The 21745-nt window shown below is 36.8% G+C and overlaps 1 protein-coding gene across 4 annotated transcripts in view; it reads right to left on the bottom strand.

The window, feature by feature from the left end:
* Window positions 1-21745, bottom strand: part of LOC135305114 (uncharacterized) — a 494456-nt gene that overhangs the window by 447067 nt on the left and 25644 nt on the right. For all 4 annotated transcript variants that reach the window (XR_010366400.1, XR_010366401.1, XR_010366402.1 and 1 more), the window contains exons 2-3: window positions 17893-18031; window positions 15491-15567 (exon numbers count right to left, since the gene is read on the bottom strand). The gene's annotated coding sequence lies outside the window, so the exon portion shown is untranslated. The remainder of the gene's footprint in view (window positions 1-15490; window positions 15568-17892; window positions 18032-21745) is intronic.

The following is a 21745-nucleotide window of genomic DNA, read 5'->3' as shown; positions in this document are numbered from 1 at the left end:
CTTGAGAGAATTAAATGATGATGAAATCAAAATACAACCTTTCTTTCACTGAATCAAAAAGTAATCCTATAGAGTAATTTTTTTCTTTGCTGTTTTACCCTCAAAAAGTATGAAAATGAAATATGAAGTCTTTTTAAGGAGTGAGGAAAAAAAGTGATCCATGTCATGATGAACTTCAGCTGTTTCCTCCCAATACAGTTTCCAGTTGTGATGGTATTCAGACAGCACAAACCGTTTTCTAGCAGTAAGAGCATTTAGCTGATCAAGTTGCTGCAATTCAGAATTTTACACTCAATTTCAATTGCGGAGTCTGCAATGTGTGCCACAGTTAAGTTCCTTTTAAAAGAAGGATAATAGACTCAGTTCCTCTTACTTCTTGCTCATGATCTCAGAATATCCAGCAAAATACAATGCTAACTACATGGAAGTCTGATGTCTGCATAACTAGCTTTTGGCCTTAAAGCAACTCTTCCCCATTTCTTGGCATAGAGCTTGCTGTCTGACAGAGCTGCCTTATACCTCTACTCTGCCCTGGGAGATAACGTGGAATCTTATTGCTTGGAAGGGCCTCCCTAAAAAAGCAAGCAGAAAATAAAATCTTTTAGAAAAGGTGCAAAAAATTGGATTATGTTTTTTGCCATTTTGCCTCCAGCATCACACAAGAATAGCTAATGCACAAGAAACTTCCTGGATCTAGAATTGTGAAGAAAAGTCTTCCCATATCACGAAAATTCAAAGCTTACAGATGCTTTACTGTTTCCTATCTGAATAAATCAGTGAACACTACAAAAACACAGTGCACACAGGCATGGTCTACTTCTTCCCTTAGCATTCTCTCACATTCCAGCTGAGCATCCTGGCCACTTAAGTCTGAGGTAAGTTGTTCTCAAACTTCCCACTGTAGCCTTTTTATCTTCTATGAACAGAAAATCTTCATTTGAAGAACCTCTACCTGGGCAGATCATCAACTACTAACCAGCCTTAAACAGCTGTATTACATATATTTTAAAAACCACATATACACACACACATATACATTCTCCTATGAAACAGCTGGGTTTGGAGAAATCATCATCTCAAGTGAAACTCATTCTGTTTTACAAATCCCGAATAGTTTTCCAAACTATCAGAGGAATAATTCTTCTATATTAATCTTCTATATTAATGTGTACAAGTTAAAAAGTGTGTACAAATTATTTCTATTTAAAACTTTCCTTAACATTGTAGGACAAATTGGCAACATGGACTCAACCCAATCTGTAAAAATATGTGGAAGAACGTCCAATGTGACAGCTAAACTTGCACTCAACATAAAGTGCAGTAGGAGTGACAGAAAAAGTGACAGACAAATTAAAGAGCTACTTCTGTTTTAGCAATTTTTTTGTGACAGCTTTTAAAAGTTTGCTGGGCAATTACTCTAAAATGACAGTGTACTGCTGAGAGGGTAGTACACTGAGTACATAAAAGAACTTGTCAATAGCTTTCAAACTCACAGGAGCTTTAGTATACATCATTACATCATTAAAATATTAATTTATATCAGCTTTTACAGATGTAAAATTGTTGCTGCTGTTGTTAATTTTGCTAATTAACTCTGACATTTATGCTTTTGCATAAATGTTAAATATTTCAGAGATAGTTCATTTCTACATGCTAGTTACTAGCCTGTGGACTGTATCAACCTGCTTGTAATATCAGAACCAAAAGACTAAGTACCCAAATACGGCAAATATTTGCACTTTCACATTTAAGTTTTCTTCCTCAGTTTTTTCAGCTATCTAAGTCCAGCCTTTGGGGGGCTGTAAAAATTTTTTTTCCATGCAGCATTTTAAAGACATGTTCATTTTACTCTAGCAGAAATTATGTGAAGTATGAGTTGAGATTTTTTTTTTCAAAATAAAATGGTTAGCCTACAAAGCAGATACAAATATGGTCATGTAACAGAAAATAAGTAATACTACTGAAGAAATACTTTGCATCCACTTTATATTACATACCTTCTGTGTGCTTTTTTGGTACATATTTGCTCAATATTAATAATGGACCATTTTAGCAGTTTAAAGAGTCTCTATATTTCAGTAAAAATGGAATAGGTTCTCTTTTCCTCACATATATCAGAGGTTTTCCAATCACTTTGAAGAAGTACTCTCCTAATCTTCCCAGACAAAGTGACTAGTTACATTTTTCATCACATTACTCTGGGTGATGAGGTGTTAGAATAAGATGATCCAAACTTAGTTTATATCAGAATTATTCAAGTGATTCTAATGCCTTTAGCAACAAATATTAATCCTGGACAATCTCTGCTCATGGACGGTCAAGGCACAGATAAACAGGGCTTTTTCCATCGTACAAGTTTAAATCTATTCTACTTTAGTATTGTCCAGAAATGATCAGGTGTAAACTGCCCTGAGTTAAGGTTCCTGTTGGAAACCAGTACTAAAATAGATGGAGATATACAATACTACAATATTTTATTATATACTGAAAGGACTTATGAGCCATCCAGGACGCTGTTCTATCTCATCAATACTTTTAATGTTAGTGTGTAAATGTGGGGGAAAAGGTAAATGCTATCCAAAAGGATTTTCTATCAACCACCTCAAATATCTCAGATTGTGTTCTTTCACGAGTCCTTCATATGGATTTGTACTTGGTGTCATCTCATGGCAGAGGTTTGCATGCTTGAGTTTGCATCCTGCTGCTACAGAACAGAGCCAGTGTGACAGCCTAGCACCAGTGACATGAATTTTCAGAAATTCTTAAACATTTCTAGTTTTAAAAAGCAACATCTTCGGATAGTACTGATAGAGGTAAAGCCAGTTCAATGTTTTCTGAAATTAAAGTGCTTTTTAAGCAGCATAATACAAACTATCACTGTAATTGAAGATAGGCTATAGCAGGAGTAAGCATGTGTTTCCCAATAGTACTTGCTCAAACCCACACTCAAATCATTTTCTTCATTCAGAGAGAAAACAGGTGGGGAAAATATTTCCAGTGAAATCATATCCTGTCCTGTAGGTGAAGTGTACTCTGGAACTCTGGTGCATTGGCTGCAATGTGTCTAAAGTCCTGTAACTATCGATCTTAATCCCTGCCCTCTACCTGTTTAAAGACATTGCACTGCTGATGAGGAGTTCACAAACTCTCATGCACTATTCACAAAATGTGTGAAATTTTGCACCTTAAGATTCTCTTTCATCTTGAAACCCAGTTCTGTTCACATACTGCAGTATCTAGATTCATGCTAGTAAGTGCAGCACTACCACAAAATAACACAAGATCCGATCTCCGTTAGATCCTACTAATCAATATGCAGGAGGTGTGGTATTGTGTTAAAATAGTAACCTTAATCTTAAAATATTTATTAAAAACTGACTTCCAAATTCTGGAAGTTTGATCCACATCAGGTTATTAAACCCATTATTAGGTTTTGACCAGCAGTTCTATGCACAGTTCAAACACACTTCTAAACATCTGGTCAATAGCTGTACCCTATTCAAATACTGAAAGTCATCCTCATTGATTTTGTAAGAAAATGACCAAAAATCACAATACAGCAAAGAAATAGCATGTTATACAGTACTTTTAAAAATTAGAGAGTAGTTATAAAAGGTCACAGTGGTGCATTACACATAAAATGTGTATTTTGAAGATTTGTACCATCTCTCCAATCACACTCATAGAAAGCAAAATAATTCAAAAGCAACAGTACAGAATTTAGTTAATATTGACATTAAACTATATATCAGCTACTCCATGTGTTATGAAGTAAACTTAAATCTACATCACTAGGGAAATTTAGCAGTAAGAAAAATGTGTATTGCAAAACTTGCAATACACATTTCTCTGACTGAATTAACTTCTCCCTAGTTACAATAGTCCAACTGGAGTGTTAGAAAATGGCCTTAGTAACACAAGAGTGCAAACTGCATTCAGGCAGAACTCCCATCAAAATAAATGGGAATCTCTCTTACAGCTCTGTTTCTGAAAATACCTACACAGGTGCATATTGAAGGCCACAGGCCTGCATGTTTAAAATTTATCCCACATAAATGTGTGGGCTCAAAGCCTAAAGAGGGAGTACAGAACTGAGCCTTACAGGAACAATGGCTCAGAGATTCCAAAAGGAATTGCTACAAAAACTTATATTAAGAGTGCAATGCTTAACTCCTCTAGTCTCCTTTGAAAAATCTCTTCATTTACCTCAGGTATTTCCTGAGTAGCTCAAGCCTTATGTGTGCCAGGAAAAAAAGAGAAAAGATATCCTCACTGCCTTAACTATTCATGCACTAGGATTCATGCACTATATGAGTAGTTTTGATCCAGATCAAGTTCTACACTTTATCAAATGGCATAAATATCTAATATGATAATGCTATACCTGTATTCATTAGTGCTTCAGTCAATGGGGACATATTTGTAACAGTAAGACACTGTCACTTCTGAGGGAAAAGATCATTTTGTGACAGGTAAATTATTGCTATATCTCATTAGGAATGTTACGTTCCTGTGCTAAGACATACCAATTGCAAAGTGGTAATCATCATAATAGCATCAAGATGTTGCTATATATAATCTAGAAATCAGAAGAACGTGTTCCCCTTGGGCCTGCACTGAAATTTCAGTGCAGTTATCAATACTTTACAATTAATTTCTGCTAACTTTTCTCCCATAAATCAATGGTGCATGCCAATACCAAATAACCAAAGCATTCCTTTAGATGGGCAGCTTCTCAAGATCCCAAGCTTATAAATGGCAGCTGTTTCTCTAGTTTGGAATCAGCTGTATCAGTTGTCATCTCATTCAGCAAGGAAGTCTTAGAACCATCTCTGCCCAATGCTAGGGAGCGCTAATAGTCCCATCTGACTCGAACTGATCCTGGGCATCCCCTGAGAGCTTGGTTGCTTTTACATGCAATTCTCTATCCACAGAGTCTACTGTACCAATCTGGTGGGATTGGCTGTAGCCATACTGACAGAAATAGAAATTTGAGACCTCAAATTTAGATCAGAAATCTTGACATTTCCTCCTGTTACACAACTAAAATAAGCCACAAGAAATAGAAATATTTCTAGTATCAGGCATATCAAATGGAACTAAAATTTCCTGCAAAAAGGAAGTCAGCCCTTTCACCTTGATTTACTGCATTGGCAAAGGAACCCCTCCTGATTTACATTAGAGGACGTGAATCAAAAATTGCTATTAGACATGTCAAAATGTTACCTGATAAATTTTTTTAGAATCAGAGATTACACCACAAATATTTTGAATGAAACCTAAAAATAGACAAGTGAATTTAAGTCTTTAATTCCTTAAGAGCTAAACTTTCAAGGCCGAGGGACATACGTCACTTCTGAGGGATTCCTAACAAATCTAAATTTTTCACCATGATAGGAAAATGTGACCAGAGTAATAATAGATGCTGTTATATACTGCTACACAACTTAGAAAAATTACATCTGCTGCTGGATAGATGTGGAAAGAGTCTGCATTAGAAAACTTCCTGCTGGGTCTCAAACATACATCAGTAATGGTTTGTTTTCAGCACAAGAAAAATTGCCATTGTCATATTCCAAAGTAAGCCTAAATTGTTTTATTATAAACTCCCTGTTGGTCCCTGTTTAACTGAGAAATCATTCAATCTAAATTTATCTTTTCTCTGTGGCAATGCCATGTGTTGATATCACCAAGTTTTGCCTCAATAAGACCAGTATTTCTGTAAAACACAGACTGCATTCTTGATATTAAGCAACCTTGCCATAAATTAACTCTTAGCTTGCCCTCATTTCCTTTGATTTGGAATCCAAAGCTCTCAATTTCATGAAGAAAAGGCCTCATTGTTGTTGATTCACAAGGCAATCAGTCTTTACAAACTTCCATCATGCTTGACAATTAGACACTTATGCATATGAAAATATACATTTCAGAAACATTGAAAATTCATGAAAACTATCCCCTATTTATATGACTTTCTGTAGCCTCAATAGAAAGAAATCCTAGTCCAGATTAGCAATGATAGATATACCTATTCCAGCTATCCTCCATGCACTTCCTTTTAATTTGATTTGCAAGAGAGGTGACCTGCTTAAATAATGCCACTTAAATGTACCCAAAACCAATATGCAGCCTTTTTGGTTTCTCCTTTTTCTACTTTTTTACTCTTCCATCTTAACTTTAGCATCTGATGGCAACAGGGTAAGTGTCAAAGGCTCAAAAAGAACAGGAAAGCAACCACTCAGACATCATCCAGGCTCCAATTAGCATAAGAAGGTGTTATTGTTGTGTCCAAGAGCTCCAGCAAGGAAGGCTTTGTTGAGGATGTCATTTTTCACACTTAGTGCCATGAAATGTCAACCTGAAGCAAAATCAAATCCACTACACCTAATGTCACAAACAGCTCCATTATACCAACAAGAGCACAGCTGAGGAAATAGAATGAATCTAAGTCCCTAGTAAATACTTATCTGCTTAAGATTAAAAGTGTTATACTTGAATTTATATGCATTGGAAATATTATAAGTTTGATTTTCATATGTACACATCTGCCCACTTTCAGAAGGGGATAGAATTGTTTAAAACAAAACATTTCCTTTACATTTTTTTAATTGGCAATTACAGACAAGCAAAGCATCCTTCCTACCCACTAATTTAACCTCTGAGGAATAACAATATATTTTGCTTCTTACCACTCTTCACTGAAAACCTGGAGCAATTTCTATACTTTGTTTAAGAAAGGAGGTTGAAAAACCTGATGTTACTAGAAACTGTGGGGATCCAGTCTTTTCTGTCTCCAGCTTCTCCATGTTCTCACTGGCCAAAGTAGCAGCCAGCTCAGTGTGACTTGCACAGGCAAGCCAAGCCAAGTCAGGTGGTATGTGCTGTCTCAGAAGAAAGACGACAGTATTGCTTCTCTAATTATGCTAATGAAGGGCATCCTTAAAGCATATAATTCATTCCTCTTTTATAGGGCTTTCCAGAAGAGGATATTTACAGAAGGGCATAGCAAGTACTTTTTTAAAAATAAACTATTATTTATTGGATGGAAAAAACACCAGTCCTTTCAAATATCGTTTTATAATGGGATTTTTCCAGTTCTTCTTCTGCACCAGGTTTGGGTTTTTGTTTTGTTCGGGGTTTTTTTTTTCCCATATCTGGAGAAAGTAGAAGCCACAAGTGATGAAAAATGATAGTTTACTTCAGGTGACTGGAGATCTTCCAAATTAAGAAGGGAGTATGTCAATTATATTTCTGCAGGATGCAGAAATTTAAGTATTTATCTGGAAAGTGGGTGCTAGACTATGACTTTGATGCAGCTTAAACTGAGTAAGGGTTTTTTTCCTATGCGAGGAACGAGAACTTCAGTTTGCCACTGCCACTGCCCTTCTCCAATGTTTTTCCATTCAAAAGCACAGGATGGAGAAGCTGGAGAGTTCCTGGAGCACACTGCTGCTCCCCACTGGCAGCTGGTAGATGCCAGCTAGTCCAGCTGGGGCTAATTTAAGAAGTCACAGGTGCAGCAATAATCTACCAGCAGGAATTAAGTCGTTGTTGTCACACATTTGGGTACAGAACTGCAGCTACAGACTGAGGTCTGTCTCTGATATGAACTTACATCAGGCCTGGTAAAATCTTCAGCAGGGACCTCCGAAGTTGGAGAGGAAGAGAAAATTTAGTTGTAATCTGAGTTTTGCAGATATGTGGTATACTGTGTTATTCTGGAGATCCCCTAGTCTAAAATGAGATAAAAATTAAGAATATTTGCAAGGAAAAGCAGTGACTAGATGCTACTGACTTTCCTTCCTGTTGGGAAAAGCAGTTTGTGAAATATCATTAGAGAGTTTCTTGTAGCTGCATGATATCTCTTTATTAAAACCCACTGATGTAACTAGGAAGCAAAACATTACATTTGCCAATAAAACTATTGCTAGAGAAAAGCACATATCATCCCAGTTATCTTCACAAGGGTGTGTTTCAGAAAGACTTATATTGGGCCAATGAATAATTTGTGGGTTTTCTATTAAAAAAATTACTATCTCATGATATTAAAGTATAACTTTAACCTTCCTTTGGACAAGCATCTCACAATGAAAACAGAGATTATTAATTTGAATATAAGAGCCTTAGAGAGAAAAAAAGCTTTTTTATTAATCCAAGTCAAGAGCAATAACTATGCATACAAGAAACACATCCAAAATGTGGTATGTGGTAGGATCTCACCTATCCCAGAGCTACCAAAACACAAAAATCTTTTACTGAAGTATAAGTGCATAATTCAGATAGCAAAATGAAGAAAGCGTTCACCTTGTGAGAAAAGAAGCTTGAAGACCCCATTAAAGGAGATACTAGAGCTGGAGAATGAAAGCTAGGAAACCACTGCGGATAAAATGGGAAATAAAAAGCAGCCACACACATTTGATTTCTGAAAACTTTTGAAAAGGCAGCAGTTGAGAAAAACAAAGGCGAAGAAATCAAAACAAAGCTTATTTTCTGACATTTCCCTACCAAGACCAAAAAAAATACAGATAAGTGAAAAAAGCTATCTGAGGATGATGTGAACACATTAATTGGCAGGCTGGAGAGTGAGTAACTGAAGGGACTTACAAGGTGAACAACATTCCAAGTGCTGGGAGAAATTACTTGCACATTAATCATTCACCATCTGGGAAATAATTATAATGCCTACTTACTCCTCAATGACCACAATTTCTGAGGTTTACTATGGTGGGAATATTATTTAAATTAAAAATATGAACAAGTTAAAAATATTTTGTTTCAAAATACATTTCATTGCTATCAGTTTTCTACTAACATGCAGTGCTAAACACAAGAAGTCCTTTCATACCTGACTTGCTTGTTCTATTCCAAAATTCAGCTAGTCAATCAATTTATTTCTATCTGTACACTTTAAGAAACATGTTTTCAATGAAAAAATACCCTTTTTAAGGCTGCCTTTGTCCCATCTCCAATTTTGTTAATTCTAGCTGTTTGTTACAGCACAGCTGTAGTGCACTACAAGCATGGGGGGATGGGGGGAAGGGAGGGCTTTGGGAAGGGCATCTGGTTCAAGGTTAAGATGAGATAAAGCCATAACTTGCTTTAGGCTTATCTATGTCTCATCTCAGCCGTGCGATATGACCCTCTCTTCTTGCTGAGCTGCACTATCTCATGCTGATACTGTGTATCAGCTGACAGACATCCTGAGCTTTTTCTTGCCACTGTGATTTCAAAAGATGGCTACAATGAAGTATGGACAAGTATTTAGCAGGCTGAAGAAAATTGGGAAATAAGTTTTATAGTAATGTGTTTTACAACCATTAGTCAGCTAAACCTGCATCTTGTAATAAAATATTTTCAATTATTGTCAGTGAAATTAAGGTTTTATTAATTTCCAGTTCATTCTTAACTGTCTTGTTATTTTTCTGTTAATTCAGACTATTTTAAATATACTCAGCTGTTTGAAGTGCCCAATTGAACATTTTCAAAAATAACTAATTTGAGAAACAACAGGAGCATAAGTTAAGTTAGGAATAATCTACAGCAGAAAACTACTTTGGGGTGTTTATTTTAGGGAGCCAAACACTGTCTTAAGCACAGGAAGTGGCTATAAAATGCAGAGCAGGTTATGAGAAGATTTTTAGCTGAATTCTGGAAGTACTAAGTAGTAATACTAGCCAAGCCAGTAAATATCAAGAGGCTTTCAAAGGTTTCGGCTTTGGCCCATTTCAAAATGGCCCAATGCAAAAGCCATTATGTTGATTCTAGAATACTTTTGTCTTCCTGCAATACAGAAGCAGCAAACAGTTCTCTACCATTAAAGACTGGTCAGAGCTTTAAGCTTCAGCTGGAGTGTGTCCAGAGATGCTTACATCTGGTTTTATGCTTCAGTGACCTCTGAGTCTCAGTGAAATAAGTTAATAGCTTGGATTTTGATCCTGTTTTGCTCTTGTGCCATAACAATTAAAAGAAAGAGTTGTCTTCTGTCTCCCTCAAACCATTCTAAAATGTCTTCTTAAAAGAACATGTGTTTATTTATGAGTAGAGCTTCAAATAATTTAAATTTTGTGTTCAGAACAAAGAATACTGCATTTACAAGTAAATTCCACTTACTTGTTTCTGCAGCATCCATACCAGACATACTTTGTTAGAGATTCTGATTTATAAATCTTAAGTTTTTAGCAGATAACCATGGGCCCAGAAATACCATAACTGTAAAATATTTGCTTCTGATTTGTTTTATTCAATTGCTATTATTAAGCCTTATTTAAGAACAACTGGACATTCATTACAAATGTTATGCAATAAGCAAAATGTATAGGTTTGGTTACTCCACCATGTTTTTGATAGCAAAACTAATTTTTTCTAAAATAAGACTGAAAATCATTATGGACTATCCCCTGCTCCGTTTTCCATTCAGCATCTAAATATTCAAGGCAAACCAAAGCTTAACTCCACATATTATGAAAACTACCATTTAAAATTTATTTATGTTTAAAATTACCTGTAAAACTTTTCTTCTAAACCTCAGTTGAGATATCAGTTATTTAAATATATTCATCACATTTAGCAGAATCCTATCATCTCTCCTCTTCCTATTTAATTAAGAATTACTTTTGCCTGCCACAGGAGAATCAGAAGAGCTTTCTTTTGAGTTATTCAGAGAGTGGTAAAATAACACATGCAGATACAGCAGCTGACAACATAAGCAGGGTCAGTATTAGGACAAACTGGCCAAAAAGAGCAGCTTTTGGCATAATTTTAATCAGTCCTCGGGTACATGAAATGTCATGGAGTTTCATATGAAATGAAATTATCCCTTTCTCTTAGCTTATTTTTGTTCCAACTAATCCTCTAACTCTTTATTAAACATTATCTTTACCATCTGCTCTGGGTGAATGTTCAACACCTTGCAGAAGAACTCTGGGCTGATTGGTTTTTATGGGCAACATGATCTGAGTTTTATGCACATACTTAGGATTATGTCAAGGACAAAGAGGATGAATAATCCATTAACTATAATAAGCAGGAACCCATATCAGTGAAGCTCAAACATGTGTTATGTTTCAAAAGGAAAAGATGAATTAGAGATATGTGGATCATAAAATACACATACCCCAGGACCCTCTCTATACCAGAACAGAATTTCCATACATACATACTCCACTAAACAGCATTCCTGAAAGTGATGCTTCATTCTTGATGAATCAGACTTTATAGTGCTGAAATGGAATTTCCCAGCCTACAACATGCAAATAAATAGCTCTGCTGAATTGGGCATTTCCTCTAAGGTGGAAAAGATGGTAGCAAAATATCTGCCCTGTGTATAGGTCTTTCAACCACATCTTCACTCTATTTTCATACTTTCAGTAAGCCTCTAAAATAAATAATCAAGGAAGTACCTACTGTTTAAAGTCACGATTTTAAAATTTACACTTTAAAAAGTAATTGTCAAAAGTTAATCAAATGTTGCTATCAATTAGATCCAGTTATTGCTTCCACTCTTTGATTACCACCAACACTAAAATAACATTACTACTATTAATTATGATATTTAGGGTAATGTGTATGCAGCCCACCAAGACTGCATTTGCCACAAAATACATAATTGTAAGAGTTTGGTTCCTTGCTTGTAATAGTTTGCGTAATCACTCACCTTTTTCACCTTTCCACATCTTCTGCAATAATTTGTCTTCCTCTGGCTAACCTTTCAGACCAAAATATTTACCTTTTCTTCCATTATAAAGGTTTATAATCCAAAAATAAACAACAGTTATGATGGTATTTGATAACACTATAATATCAGCAGAAAATATCTGGACAATAAGTCTTTGCTCCTCTCCATTCATGCAGAAGGTTTGCTCCGTGTATCCTTGCAATATGCTCTAAGGCCTAATGACTGATTATCTTCTAAACAATTTCAGCAACTTGTTAAGAACTACTCGACTCACAGTGAGAAGTACTCTTTACTGCTGTATCATTCCATACATGAAGGGAAGGATCAAGGTTCTCCACTGGTATAAGTTGTATGAATTCTGTTGATTTCAATAGAACTGTGTTGATTGGAATCAATGGTGTGATCTATACACTTTTAGAATCTGTGAAACAGTAAGGACTCTGAGAGAGATAGTCATTACTAGCTACTGGATATGCTGCTAAAGACTATGAGAATTGTCCAGCTGAGAGTTTTGACTGGTAACAGAAGGCTCTATCAAATCCCAGTATTCAACTCTCAGTACTATATGTGCTTTGGCTGACCAGGGACCTTGACTTCTTTACCTGTTCCTGTAGTACACACTAGGGGCAAAACAAGCTTAGAAGCAAATCACAGAAACCATGCTCCATGAACCATGCTCCAGACCACTGCCCTCATAGCTCACTGGATTAAAGGGAGATCAGATTAGACCCAAGATCATTTACTCTATGGGGACCTGCTCAAGTTGCTTACCCTAATCTAAATCTCAAGTGTGCTAAGCAACAGATGAAAAGCTACACAATAATTGCATAGCTCAGGTTCTTGGTAAACTTACTTTCCTATACTTCCAGACTGGTGACCAGCTTAGAAACAAAACCTAGTAATAAATAAAAAGTAATACAGCTGAAAGAGCCCAAAATAGCATTACTCTAAGCTACAAACAGTGACCTAGTATCTTCCTCTCCAATTCCTCCATGGGCAGCATTCAGTGATAGTCATAGGTGGGAGAGGAAGGATCCAGTATGTTTATGTCACAGAATTTCCCATGTAAATAATTAGCTGCTTAATACACATGCATGTGTTCTTCCTAGACTAACAAGTCTTTGTGAACCTCCCAGTTCAGAATACAAGCTTCATTTCTAAATGAAAGAATAAACATATATAATATTCAGAGTAAATCTCATCTAAGATAGGATATGACTATTCTTAAATAGATGGAAAAATGGGTTCCAAACACCCAAGTGTAATCAGGGGTCTGGGCCACTCAGCAGAAGACTTCTCTATCAGCTCCCATCCTAAACACTGAATTTCAGAGACTCTTCAAAAGTACAGAAGGGAGTTACTTTTTTATTGTTAATGCTTTCCTTAAACCTCTTTTTATGAAAGTAAATTAAAGTTACTTTCCAGTGCAAATTTTGAGCCCGATGGGAATTTTAAGACAAAAGATAAATGTTGTGTTCATTCTTATATAGAAAGTGTCTCTCCCCTCCCTAAACATTACTACATACATACATGCATGATTTAGATGAGGGAGAAGGACAGTGAGAGATGAAGAAAAATCTTGTCTAAAATAACACCTTTGAAATTATAAAAAGAGGAAAGCAAAAGAGTTATGTAAAGTGTTAAAGGGTAATTTTATATATACCTTAACTGTTAGCATGAGTAATACACAAAATGGATTTGTTTTAGGTTACCAGCTTTTATCCAGATTATCCAGACTATCAGCATCTGGTTTAAGTCCCCAGTGTAACCATCTGTAGTAATGTCACATGAAGGATTAGCCTTATCTGACATTTGTAATGAATATATGGATGGAAGAAGAGGAAGGAGTGTGACATAGAGTACAATTGTTAAACCTTAAAATGAGGTGAAACCACATCTTTATTTGCTGATTCTAACCATGGGCTTTTTTACTTTTCAAATGTTAGCATATGTATTGAAAAACGATACATCCTCATTGATTTTTTAAAGAAAAACAGGCAAACTGAGAAAAATATTTCTATATTTGACCTTTTAAACATAATTAGAACATTAAATAAAAATAAAGCCGACTTCACCATGTTCAGTTATGACAGATGGGTATGATCAAAAAACATCAAAGGTAGGCTTATCCTAATCCTGTAAAGTGGTAAGTGCCTCCTGAAAGGTCCTGAGTGCCTTCTAATCCTACTGAGGATAGGCTGCAAGTGCATCAAGAGGTAATGGGAGCAAGTAACAGAGGAAATAGTGAGCTTTCCTGGCCACATGAGGAACAGTCTGTATTAAAAAGATCTGATGCTTTAGGAAATAACATGATTTACCTAAACACAGAAGTCTGGAAGTGGGAAGATGTGTTTATTCTGCGTTCTCTGTAAGTTAGTCCCATATCTTGCAGCCCTAATTCAGAAAACCTGGCTTCTCTTCCAGGCTTTGTTGTTTGCATAAAATTGCACAGTGTCCCAGGTTAATGTATTTACCCCTTAGCATCAGTGTCTTCTTTCCACAAATGGTGAAACTGAAGTTACCTCTTCACATGAAGTTGTGCGAAATGGACAAGACATAAGAATCTATGACCATGATTAGTTTTAATGCATCAGAATGTATGATGAAAAAGCTGGGGTTTAAAGCAGAAAGAAAAACTCAAATCCTACAAAATGTTTTGATTTGGGGGTTTCTCCTTTGGGTGCAATCAAATATTTAGGATAGGAAAAAGGAGAATAAAGGATTCTATCGACTTAAGGCAGGTACCACTACCTTTGGAAGAACAGCTGAATTGGAATGACTGCTGATCAGGTCAAGTTCAACAAGAAGAGCCCTTTGATTCAAAAACAGCCACCTGAAGGGTCTCAGGGAAGATTGGGCTCTGTGTTTCGAGGCTAGGTGATATGAGAAAACAGTAGTGCAGTGGAGTGTAGCAGCTAAAAAACAAGACAATGCCAACCACTCCTCCCCAGTTTAAAACAAGCTTGCTAAGTGTCACTGCAAAAGTACCTTGTGCAAAGTCACAGATGATATCTGGTGCAGCCTGAGAACTAAGTCTCAGTCAGTTTTATCTCATCACAGGGAAACTCTAGAATGTTCCAATTGGTCATGCAAGACATGGATATCTTATTTCCTTTGGTGAAACAGACACAATTAATAGCTGATATTAAAAGAAGGCTTCTTCATATGTGTATTATTAGATGTCACATGTCCATGAAGCTCGAGCTTGGAGTTTTTTTTCAAGTATACAGATACCAGGTTACCAGGCAGAGTGTCACTAATGCCTACATTTTATAAATTTGCATGAGACATTTTTATAGCACATGCTGCATTGGCACCATTGCCCAATACTGCATGCAATTACTTTGTTGTTGCTGTTGTTGCTGAGGGCCAAGCTCTAACAAATTAAATTTAGAGAAGGGAAATAGGCTTATATGCAAATGGAATTAAATGCTGACACAAGGATAAAACAGCTCTGGATTTAGACAGGGCTCTCCCCCCGACTTTTTAACCAATCATTAGATTTAAATTGAACAGACAGATTCATCTTTGATTTAACTCCACTGTAATCAATGGAACTGCAGCAGGGATGAACACAAGCAATATGTTTTTGACAGGTTTAATGCAGTGGCTATCCAGAACGAAGTAGATGAAACAGATTTTTTTTTTTTTTTGCTTATAATTTATGAAATTATTTCACCATCCCCAAATCCCTACATCAAGGAAATTAGTTGGTGCATAAAAATGGATAAAGTAGGCAGTTGCATGCCAAATACCAACTGCTGACCACAGGCTCTGTACCCAAATACGCAAAGCCAAAATATTTATCTGACTTACCTGTGATCCAGAACAAGCTCCCTAATGGTGTCAGCGCAGCTGGATAATTGCACAGTTTCTCCTCAATGTCACTTGAGCTGCATAGAAAGAATGAAGTACATTTACTATCTATATAATATTAATATAATATATAAATAGTGTCTGAACTTAGAAAATTATGGTTTTTGGTGATCTGTAGAAATCCTAGGAGGAAAAAAGACAGTTGATATGATCATTGCATTATACAAAAAATGCATTTCAGTAAACTTTTAGAACCCTTGGTTGCATTTTGTGCCTTTGTTACATGACTGCTCCTAGATATTGCTTCCTCCCTTCTCTGTCTCCACTGGCACATCTTGTAGGAAGAATAAATTGTTTATCAAAATACTTAATAAATTATTGTAGGATAAAAGGACTCTGACAACAGGCACTCTATAACTAGCTAATGAGAACTAGGGACTATTGCTTGTACCAATCTGACAGACCCTGATTTTTTGGTCCCTTTTTTTTCAGCATCAACTCCTCTTCATTCTTCTCTCCCTTCCTAGTTTTCCATTGCTTCTTTTCAGCTGACAGCTCATTGTTTATTCATTTATTGACAGTCTCATTTTTTGGCTATAAAGATTCTTTATTCAATGGTAAGTTCAGAGGTACAAGTTTGTTATTCCACACAGCCCTTCTCTGTACTAAAGCCGCCAAATGATACAGAGAACTTCTGTATGGGTGTGTAGCTTTACCCTTCTTGTGTCAGTTTCCACTCTTACATTGGTTTTTTTCCCACAAAAGGTTTACTTTCTTTTTCACTGTATATGCACGTGTAATGCTATTTTTGGTAACTGCTAATGGTTAACCAACTATACATGAACCATAACAGACTTCCTGCTGACACCTATGACATGGTCACCATCAGCCAGAGTTTGCAGATAATCTTCTTGAAATATTAGAGTAGGACAGTGCTTTTTACTTGGAGGTCCACAATAGGTCACTAAGATAAGTGTATTGTCAAAAAGTAAGACCATGCATCAAATATTCATTAACTGCTGCAGTAGAGATATTCTCAGCTGGTGGAGTAGCCTTGGGAATAGAGGTACTCTAGGCACTCTAGGCAAAGACAGCAAAGCAGATCAATTTCAAAAAACAAAAATATTTCCAATACCAATTTATTGGTGTTATAATCACATTACTACCAATTTATTTCCAAAATACCAATTTCAAAGCAAACTCAATTCATATCAAACAGCCCTAGAGAAACATGTATTTCCTTTGTATATTTTGTCTTACCTACATAAAAACAAGAGGCAGGAATCTAACAAGGCCTAGCACTGAACTTACATTGAGGGGATTACTGATCTTTGTTTACATTTGTTCTGTTGCAAATCATTAGGGACATAGCAAAACAGTGCTTATCAGTATTATTATACTAAATGGAAGTGCTTGAATCAGGTCTAAAGCACATACAAACTCCTCTTCCTTTCCTCAAATATATGTATTTCCTCCAAAAGCACAAAGCAGGTATTTGTTTCAGCCATTTTGCTCACTAGATATTTTTGAAAGTATAATCAAAATTTGGCAACATGCAGTCCTGTGAAAATATGTACAACAGAGAGAATTACGGTGGCATCATGTATTTTAATGAAAAACTAGTTTAAAAAAAGTTATGAAGATATAAGTCAATAAAAAGTCTGGAAAGCATCTGCTTTTATAATATACATCCAGCTTTAAAGAGAAGGAAAAGATTCTACCTTTACAAGTATGTCACTGTATAACTTATAGGAAAATTAAGATTTTTCATTTCAGCTACTAATAGTTTCCAGAACATAAAGCATAAAAGTCTGAGTACTCCCTTTTTTCAAGCAGTAAAGGTCTCAAGTTTTTACCCCATTCATATTTATCACATTCCAATCATTTGTACTTCATTGATTTCAAAACATAGAAAATGGTCCATCAAAATAATGCTTTTTATAGATGTTATGAACAGTATTACAATTCTTCTACATTTTTCACCATGGAACCTACAGTAGTTTTCAAGTAATAAAACTTCATGCTTACTTTCTGGAGTTCTAATTCTAAACACTTCATTCTGTTCAGTTATCTGGTGGTACCACACTCAACAGCATGCATTCTTCTTATGTGAAAAAAGCAGTTAGAGATGGTATCTGATATTTGCATGAATTCAGGAATCTAAGCTAAACTAAGATCTTGGATTCATTAAGTCAAATTGGCATTCAACTGTTCCTTTAAATATTTCTAATATTAATAAGAAAGTTTTCAACTCAAACTTATAAGCACGATTTCTTTCCCTAGTCTTTCAACAGATGAAATTAAAAAAGCATCTTAAGGAAAGACACATGCATTAAATCCAGTATCTGGGAAAAAACTTGCTGGATTAATATCAGCCTCATAGAGTAACATTAAGTGCTTGCCTTCAAACTTCAAAGTCAGTGGTCCGTTAATTTTTAGCTCTTTCTTCTATTCCAGCTTCAGATTTCTTCTTTTTGCCTGCCAAAATACCTGAATTGATCTGTGGTTGTAATAATATGATTCTCCATGTGTTTCTTGTGTCTGCAAAGAATCAGTTTCAAAACCAGTTAGACAACTCAGACTGAAGGGAGGCTGTCCATAAAATCAGTTAATCAACTTATGAACATACTATAGGGTTTTATGCTGAAATAATATAAGCAACTTATTTAGTACTCTTTAAAACGCTCTTGAGTCCTGCGGGTGCCGGGCTCTTTGCCCCGGAGCCCCACCGGGCTGTGCGTGCACACCCTGCGAACGCCAGGGCGGCTGCCTCTGCCCGGCCCCGCCGCGCCAGAGCCGCCGGCCACAGCAGCGGAACTGCCGGCTAAACTCGGCGGGGGAAGAGCCGGCTAAACCTCGGCGGGGGAAGAGCCGGCTAAACCTCAGCCGGGGAAGAGCCGGCTAAACCAGGCTGCCAACGGTGCACGGTTCTCGCACGCACTTATAGGCATCTTCTGCTAGGAACACTCCCTCTACATTTTTCCCCAATGCTAGAAGTTTATGAGTCTTTTATCCAAACTAAATTACGTTCCTAAAGAAAGTTTTATATTCCTTTGGGAAGAAAGTAGTAAAATGGAAAGTTGGATAAGAGTCTCCTTTACAAAACAAAGCAAAATATTCAAACTGTGTAACCATCATAAATATCTAACATGGAATTAAAAAATGGGTTCATTTTGAGAAAATTCCCCATTCATTCCCCATTCCCCGCAACAGAGAATGAACAAATGCAAGTAAAAGGAATCAAACACACAATCTAAGAGAACTTTCAGGGAAAAGCATTTTACCACCCCTAATACGATTGAATATCCATCTTGCAAATAAACAGTCCAAACAGTGACAGGAAAAATTAGTAACAATTTCAGATGATATTTAAATGAACCATTGCATGGCACTGAACTGTGAAACAGGAGAATTTGGATTGTTCTTGCAGAGATGTCTCTGACTTGTTATGAAATCTCATTTGCTAGCCAGTTTCCCTGAGTATCCTCCATTCCCTTTCTCAGCTCTGGTGATTTACAGAAGTTATGGACCAGTTCTCACAGTGGACACATCTACGTTAAAATCAGAAGATTGACAGAGGGGAGTGAATGGAAACATTCCCAGACTAGCTTTACTCTCACTGGCCTGCTCAACAGACTTTAGTTGTCCCAATAAGTATCCATTACGTCTTTCAGATCTGCATCCTGTGCTGTAGTCCATGTTTCCAGTCAAAGTTCCTTGATAAAGTTTCTTTCAGCTATGCCCACCAGTCCTTCACTCAGTGTGCAATAGTGATTTTGAATAGGTGACACCTGGATCTCAGTGGGCTCTCTTAAGCACTACTTTACGATACATAAAACTAGGTGGTGCTGAAATACAAGCAACCTTCTTGCACTGGTGATTTGTTGCTGGACTAGCCCTGCTTTTCACCCAGTTTACTTCTAAAAAGCATTTCCTGCAAGTCTGGGCAATTCATGCCCCCTCTGCCTGGAGCCTAGATCCCTGCAGTTGGTGCACTGAGCGGTCCCAACCATGCAAGCCCCTGCACCAGGCCCTGCAGCCAGACACCCTGGAAATGCGCCAGGGAGCACATGCATCGCCTCCTCCTGCAAGCACTGCAACAGCCACTGCACGGGTGGTTGCTTAATGCCAACAGTATGATGTGTATTTCCTGTGCTGAAGGAAATTGCATCTTTCAGGAATTGCATCAGGCTCTGGCAAAAAAATAAAACAGCTAGGGAGAACATATTTCAATATGAGTGAGCTAATTATAATTTTGGCTCCTAAAGCTTTTTAACAGCCAACATATAAAGTCCAACTGGCATGTCCTTCCGCCTGCCTGAAGGAAAAAATCCCAATTTATAGCATAATCAGAAATCCTGTTTCTATATTTTTGGGATTTTTTTAAATTACTGCCAATACATCAGCCTATGGAAAAGCCTCAGATTGCTTTCCAAGTGATGGAGTGCCAGGAAGAAAAACTTTCAATGTATACACATTTTACTGCCTTTACACTGGTTTAAAAAGCACACAAGATTGCCTGGCTGGAAGTAAGGGGAAAAGAAGTATCAGTTAAGTAAGGAATTTGTGAATCACCTAGCCCTGTGCAAGTAAGGGGCCGTTATTAATTTTCAGATTGTCATAAAGCCACTGGTGAATTTGAGACAGTTCAAAACCTGTTACAACAGAAGGAAGAGGGGATTGGGCAATCTGCTGAAATGAAATCCAGCCCACAGAAACAAAATCTTGCAAGAACCCAGCACTGAAATATGCTGTGAGAATGAAAAATATATGAGCAAGTGCACAGGTATAGTCTTTTAAAGACCAATGTTATTCGGTATGAAGGCAGAGGGTATTGCACAGCTCTGAACACAGGTTTGCTATACCAGGCTCTTACTTCTTTCAGTCTTACTTCTTTCTGAAAACTTTGAAACTACCACAGATATACAGGGAAGCAGCTGTATTGATTTTCACTCACTATACCTGTAGTAATAAATCTATCAATATCTCTCAGAAAAATACTATAGCACTACTTGCCCTGAAACAGCATTTTGAGTATGCACCTGCAAAGGCAGATAAATTTTTCTACATCTCATAACTAAAACACTGCACTGCAAATAGCAGTTTGCAATGCTCAAAACAGCATTTATATGTCTATTTTTAAGTGATGTTTCTTTAGCAATATAATTATGATTTTGATTACTTATGCATCAATGTAAACTAAATGAAACATATTCTAGGTTGTATTGAAAAAAATGTAAGTGACCAAATCTACAAACTTTATTAAAATGCATAACTCTCATATGATCAACAGCATAGATTTCAGCATGACTCTTTTTGTATGTAACAAGTTTGTGTAGTAACCCTAAATTAATTAAAGCCCAGGAATGTGATTTTGATCAGTAATCTTGCAAACCAAGGATAGGGAACCATATTTACTCTTCAGCTGATAGTCACCTTGTGGGATCTGTAGCACATGAAGTCTAAAATGTAACATTTACCCAGGTTCTGAGACTGGAAGTTGAATAGGGTACACCTCCTGCATCCTATGGTGCATTGTAACTTGAATGCAATTTTCTATGCCATACTCATCCACTCTACGTTTGTGTGCTCAGGTATTCAAATTCCTTCAGTCTAAGCCAATGCTTGTCCAAGCCAACCTAACAGCAGAATCTAGATGTAGGACTTCAGGTGTCTGAAGAAACAGCCAATTTCAGCAATTTTTTCCAGTTGCAGAAATTCTTTCAGTAGTTAAACAATGTGCAACCTTAAAGCATGCTTTGGATGGAAATGAAGGCAGAATGGAAACCTGCCTCCACACCTTGCCTGTTACTTCAGCCTTCAGCATTTATAACACCAAGTCTTTCAACTGCTCCTGGTACCTCTCCTCAGCATGCATTATCTTATTACACTGTAAAGGATATAGTTTGAAGTACCAATGTTCTATGACTTCCTAGTTCACTCTGACAATTGTCAAGCACCCATCAGTCACCCAGTACTAATAGCTAGTCATTTACTAGCACCTACATCCAGAACCCTGATTTGCTGTCAGGACCCCTGAGGATTTTCCTGTCTTACCAGTTAAATACAAAATTCCACACACCTTTATAATTTGTCTCTCTGAGTATCTTAACTACATGTCCTTTGGAGGTAGCATTTGGGTTGTATGAGCTCTTGAGGAGAGGATGCCAGTCTTCAGGGGCTGCAGGGATTGCCAGGATCCATTTCTTGAGGCTAGGGCAGGTAAGGCAATGTCCTTGCTTACAGCAGTGAGCT

This window comes from Passer domesticus, chromosome 7, assembly GCF_036417665.1.
Source record: "Passer domesticus isolate bPasDom1 chromosome 7, bPasDom1.hap1, whole genome shotgun sequence".
NCBI lineage: Eukaryota > Metazoa > Chordata > Aves > Passeriformes > Passeridae > Passer > Passer domesticus.
Note: the sequence above shows the minus strand (reverse complement) of the source record. Positions and strands in the feature narration are given on the sequence as shown.